The sequence below is a fragment of the Vespula vulgaris genome, chromosome 1, assembly GCF_905475345.1.
Source record: "Vespula vulgaris chromosome 1, iyVesVulg1.1, whole genome shotgun sequence".
Classification (NCBI taxonomy): domain Eukaryota; kingdom Metazoa; phylum Arthropoda; class Insecta; order Hymenoptera; family Vespidae; genus Vespula; species Vespula vulgaris.
This window is the reverse complement of record NC_066586.1, coordinates 13,679,581-13,685,899: the sequence shown is the minus strand read 5'-3', so window position 1 is coordinate 13,685,899 and position 6,319 is coordinate 13,679,581. Positions and strand designations below refer to the sequence as shown.

The 6,319-nt window shown below is 35.6% G+C and overlaps 1 protein-coding gene across 3 annotated transcripts in view; it reads left to right on the top strand.

Moving 5' to 3' along the window:
• Window positions 1–6,319, top strand: part of LOC127064204 (protein lozenge-like) — a 100,107-nt gene that overhangs the window by 72,623 nt on the left and 21,165 nt on the right. The window contains exon 1 of one of the 3 annotated variants that reach the window (XM_050994919.1): window positions 3,452–3,840. The exons of 1 other annotated variant lie outside the window; for it this stretch is intronic. The gene's annotated coding sequence lies outside the window, so the exon portion shown is untranslated. Of the gene's footprint in view, window positions 1–3,451; window positions 3,841–5,470; window positions 6,280–6,319 lie in introns of those variants that run through there. One more of the 3 variants, XM_050994889.1, reaches the window with a different exon arrangement.

The following is a 6,319-nucleotide window of genomic DNA, read 5'->3' as shown; positions in this document are numbered from 1 at the left end:
TCTTTTTTCTTTTCTCAGAGTTTTTGTTTTCAAGGTCACTGGCTAATCGTTTCTTTTCATTTTCTCTTTTATAGACGAACCTATATAATTTTTATTATCTATATTTTAACGGGTAACTGTGACGAATCAATAACGACAAGTATTATAACGATGAAACATTGCAAAAATATTACTTTGTTTTAATTAAAACGACGTGTTCATGAATTCTTCGTCGCACATCTTCTAACGTTGTTAGAACTTTCTAATGTTTTCTTTCAATGTATCCCGTAAAAGGAAATCTAACAGAGTAACATTTTTTCCATGTATTCATTAGATCTGTTTCGATGAAATAGGAAGAAATGTTTATAAACAGTATGCCAAAGATCAAATCGATAACAAGCGAATATTTACTATTATATCGACAATTACGGAAAATGTACAACAACGTACTATGATATTATCTTCTATTAATAATATCATACAAAATTCTTTCGATTAGGATATATTCTTTTTCACTCATTTTTTGATTTATATTAGAAAAAGAAAAAGAAATAATTGTCGAATGATACTAGTCTAATTCGTTTCCATATTTATTAAAAAATAGATGTAAGTACAAAAATTATAGGTTTGTGTCTGTAAAAGATCAAAGATGACCTTGAAAATTTCGAAAATAAAAAACAGTTGATACAAAATTTTGCTCTGATCATCTATTTTAAAAGGCATTAGAAAAATATCTAATAATTTTGAATACGAAGGAACAATCGAGTTCGTGAACGTTAAATGAATTGAAATTTACAGAGTACAGATATTTGAATGTTTAACTTACAAAGTTATTATAGATAAAGTTATAAAAGATTTACTCTAGATTTATGGATATTGATTGTATATCTATTTTTAAACGAAACTCATCGGCCATGTTGACGGGTACATTAACAGTAAAACTACCGACCTATTTTTATTCCATTCGTCAATTTGACGGGTTGCGTTTAACTAAAATACTTTATTCGTTATCATTTTTAGTTTATTTAAACTTACAATAATAAATAAACAAATATACGAATATCTATTAACAGTACTATATCAATTATGATTTCAAGAATTGTGAAAATATAAGTGTGAAAAATTTAATTGTAATAGTTCTTGTATTAAAATGCGTGGTTTTTTTTCTGTTATAACATTAATTCGTATCATTACGATAATCGAAATCAAAAGAAATTGCTAAAAAATAATATTTATGATTTCTCTAACTTTTAATATGAAATCTGAAATCTGTTGAATTGATAGATCCTATAAATCTAGTAAAAGTAATGTATTATGGATCGACCAATCGTTTTTATTCGGCAAACGTTGGATAAAATATCGATGATTTTTGTAACTATAAATACGAAATCTGAAATGCGTCAAATTAATGGATTTTATAAATCTAATGTTAATGTTTGAATGTAATGGGACTTTATTTAGCAGACGTCGAGTTGATGCGGAGTGAAGATTTTCTGGAAACGATTAAATTTGTAAATGTTTTATCATCGTTTGCTCGACTCTACGTCTCTTTTCTTTTTTTTTCCTATTTTTTAATTTTTTTATCGTTTTTATAATCACGCATCCCAACGTCGATTATGTTTTCCCATCGAGCTATTAACTTCGTAAAGTAATTCGCAATATCGCTCGCGAATTGCACTGGAATGATTGAGAATCGATTTGCCGAGTTCGTTCGATTATTGTTCTATTCCTTTTTAATTTTCCCTTCGATTAGAACGATATTTTCGGCTAGAATATAATAAAAAAAAAATGATATCATTTCGTTCGCAGAAATGTTTAATTAGTTTTCTCCAATTTTTAAATACAATATCCAAGTAGTCACTACGTGTTTACAGTGGTAAGTACGGCTACTAAATGGATGATCTCAAGAACTCTCCCCTTTTATATAGAAACAACCCCGGATGATAAAAGTATACCGATGCTGCCATCTATGTATCCAGAGCCGAACGAGAATCTAACTTTCTGCCACTCGCGCAGCATTCAGCGCCGAAATACGAAAGTTTTCTGCACCAATATTCAAACTTGAAAGAATTAAAACTCGTCTTTTTCATTACGTTATTCATTAATGCGAATTTAAAAAAATTACAATTTAGAAAAATTCCAAAATTGAAATGTAATTAATGTTCCTTTCTTTCTTTCTTTCTTTCTTTTTTCCCCTTCTCTTTTCTTTTTTTCTTTTTAGCGTACATTTATAATGTACGATATATTTGTAGCACATATTTTTATAGACGATAAAAAGAGGAAAAATTGTGGATATATTTTACAAATAAAATTTATATTCATTGGGTAAAAATAATCGGATGTGATGGTCGAAAGATTTTATTAACTTTTTATTAACGCGAGTATAGTATTATCATCACTATCCAACGTGTAAAACTTGTTCGTGCTCGTTCGTCTACTTTTAGACGCTCGAAAATCCATCTTTCTCCGGCGTGTAGGCGGCACCCCTACGTCCGTCCCACTCACGCTTGCAAAGTCTGGAACCGATCTCCCCCTCTCCAAAACCGCAAGTTCCCTTTACCCTCCGCTCGCTCTCGTACCACGTCGCTACTAACCATTCGGGAAATGTTTATTCTACCCTTTTACGTCGTGCTTTAGGGGGTGGTCTTTTTGTTGTACACTCTCGACTTTTCGATCGGGGGATCAACGACTTTGGTTCTTACAAAATGATGAGAAAGTTCAATGGTTGTAGCTTTTGAAATTACGAAAAAAATTTCTCTTTTCGTTCGTTCGTTTCTTTTTTGTTTTTTTTTGTTTTTCTGATAACACTTTTATTTACTTTATTTACAACAGTTTCGAGCATTAATTAAAATTCTGAACTTGTTAAATTATGAAAAAGTTCAACGGATGTGGCGCTTTGAAATGACAAAAATTCAGCCTTCCTTTTTTCTTCGGAACGTTTCTATTTAAAAGAGTTTTCCAGCATTAATGACAATTCTAAATTTATAAAATTACGAAAAAGTTAAATGGATGGGATTGAAAGATTGCAAAAAAAAATTGCGAACTTTCATCTTTCCTCTGACAACATATTTACCTTTATTTTCATTTAAAACGATTCGCAAACGTTAACAAAAGTTCTAAACTCTTATAAAACGACAGATCATCGTCAATAAAAAACTGATGAGATATTTACAACGAAAAAAAATAAAAAAAAAACAAAAAAAAATAAATAAATAAATAAAACTATCATTATATCCTCTGTCCTTTTTCTTCGATTCGCTCGTAACGTTGCTAATATTAAAATTTTTATTTAAAACTGGACATAATTAATGATCAAAATCGAAAATCGTTCGTAATGAATTGATACGAATTAAAGAAAGAAAGAAAAGAAAGAGGTCTATGGATTCTTAGCGGTAACGTGTCTATCGATTGGATTAGATTTAACGAAAAAAAAAAAAAAAAAAAGAAGAAGAAAAAGAAAAAAAACAACAACAACGACAAAAAGAAAAGGAAGAAAAAGAAACAGGAAAAAGATAAAAAAAAAAAAACAGGGGGAAAAAAAGTTATATGTTTTTGCGAAAGAGGAAAATGTCGAATGAGGTGATCTTAGTTCTGGCTGCGGAGGAAGAAGAGAGAGAAGGAGGATGCGCCAGTGGGCCGGGCAGGCCACAGGACCGCCCCTCGACTCTCGACTTACTTTTGCCATCTTGCCTCCGATTCTGCGGTTAGCCCCACTTCGACCAGAAAGCAGGGAAGCCGCTAGCGTTCGTACCGTTTTCTCTTCCTGGCCGTCGCACTCTAACCGGACCCGCGAAATGGCACACGCGTTACGTTTCGACGAGTTTTCGATTTACCCTTACCCTGGGTGAAGACTCCTCCAAGGTGGGTGTGGGATCGGGGGGTGGTTAGAAGGGGGAAAGGGTCCTGGTATATCCAAAACATTCACCTGGTCAGTGGTTTCTCATTGGGAAAGTTTCTTGATTTGCTCGTTTAATGATTTTACTGTTACTATGTAGTCTCTTCGTATAACCTTTTGATAAGATTCTAATGGTAAAATTTGTGAATAGTTTTATGGTTTAAAAGAAAGGATATATGTGAATATATTTATCTATGTTAGGTTTCAATATGTTTCTATATTGTATATGGATATTTATATTATGTGAGTATATCCATGTTTTGTGTATACATATATTTTTTGTAAGTATCAATATATTTGTATTATTTATAGATCCGCATTGTGAATATTCTTATTTTATATATATATATATTGATGTATACCGTAAGTAAATTAATTTTTTCATCGAAAAGAGCAATTTTGCTTTCTCAATTTCTTTTGTGGATTTATAACAAAAATATAGAATACCTATACGTGTAATATAATAAGGATTAACGATGGCTTCTGGTTAACGATGAGCCGCGATCATTTAAGCATTAACCAAATAGATGTTCGACTCGCTGGCGCGGAACGAGATGCAAACGATTCTTTTGCACCGTCCAACGGGCAGGAATTAACGCGGATTCGTCGTACGTCTCCATTGAACGGTTTAATCGAGCCCTCGATCGATAACGCGTTTTCATTTCGCTCTTCTCTCTCTCTGTCTCTCTGTCTCTGTCTCTGTCTCTGTCTCTCTATCTCTGTCTCTACGTCTGTCTCTCTCTGCCACTCCCGAAGCCCGTCGGGCTATTTAGAATCGCGTTTCTAATTACGGCCGCTTTCTACTCACGAATTAACGGCCATCGATGATTTCGAACATCAAGCGAATCAAAGAATCGGCAAACCGAATACGAGAAAACATTAACGTGGATTATGTTACCTATCAACGTGTAGTAGTGGTGGTCAATGGGAATTGAACGAAGTGAAAGAGAAAATGCAAAAAAAAAAGAAAGAAGAAAAAAGAAGGATGTTAAAATAGAGAGATGAAAAGGAGAATGAAAAATGTAGAATTTTCGAAATAAAAAGATAATGAGGGAGAGAGAAAGAGATATATATATATATATATATATAGAGAGAGAGAGAGAGAGAGGAGAGGGGAGGGGAGGGGAGAAGAAAAAAGAAAAAGAAAAAAAAGAAAGTAGTAGTAGTAGTAGTAGAAGTAGTAGTAATAGTAGTAGCGATAGTAGTAGTAGGTCGACATAATAATAATAATTTTTACAAGGCCGCGGGCGCGTAATCAAAGCTGCGTGTTACACATGTTCACCACTGAGAGTCGAGGTATAGAAGGAGAAGGAAGAGGAAGAGAAAGAGAAAGAGGAGGAAGAGGAGGAGAAGAAGGAGGAAGAGGAGGAGGAAGAAGAGAAGGAGGAGGAAGAGGGATGTGGGTGTCTAAGCGGCATCCTCCCTCCAACTTGGAGGAGCACCCCCGTCGTCGTCTACGTCGTCGTAGGGGTGGTCGCGTCACGTGGAAGGGGCGGCACACGGAAGGGTAGGGGTGGCTGGAGAAGAGATAGAGAGGGGAGAGAGTTCCGTTCGTGTTATATCGGTGAGAAAGAGAGAGAGAGAGAGAGAAAGAGAGAGAAAGAGAGAGAGAGAGAGAAAGAGAGGGTTGAGTTTCTCTGTCGTCGTAGGAGAGTGGAGAAGAGGAAGAGAGACGAAAAGGGGTTGGAACGAAAGGGGTGGTTTAGCGTTCACGCGGCACGGTTGCTGCTACCGTTGGCGTTGCTGCTGGTGTGTTGCTGGTGCTACCGTCAGCTTTGTTGCTCGCACGCACCCACGTTACCATCGCACGCTGCCAGTACTCGTTTCTCTCTCTAAGCCGCTGGTAGAGGCGGCCTGTTCGGTTTCGTATCGCGAACAAACGAAACAACCGGTTTTCCAAGCGCTCGTACATACACACCGAACGTACACACAACATACACACAACTGTTTACTTCTTTTTCCTTCCTTCTTTCCTTTCTTTTTTTCTTTCTATCTCGACACTAGCATTATCACGATTATTTGTTGTTCGATCGCACGACACATAGTACGCACATTGTTGTCGACCTATCGCCTATCGGACGCTTGCGAACTGTTTCTATCTTTCTTTCTCTCTCTCTCTCTCTCTCTCTGTCTGTCTGTCTCTCTTTCTCTGTTTCTCTATCCATCCATCTCTCTCTTTCTCTCTCTAACGTGACAACACACGTGCTCGCCACGATCCCTCACGAAACCTACTACACGATGTTATATCGACTGATTCTATTTCTCATTGGATACTCGACCACTCGAAGATTCGTATTTCCCTTCGACGATTCGTGACCTCGTGACTATAGAAGAGTGTGATATTTATTTAGATATCTTGATGTCGTGATATCGTGAGTGTTCCGGAGACTATTTCAAATCCCCAGGTGGGTATGTACATATGTACGATCTTGTTATCGTCCAAAT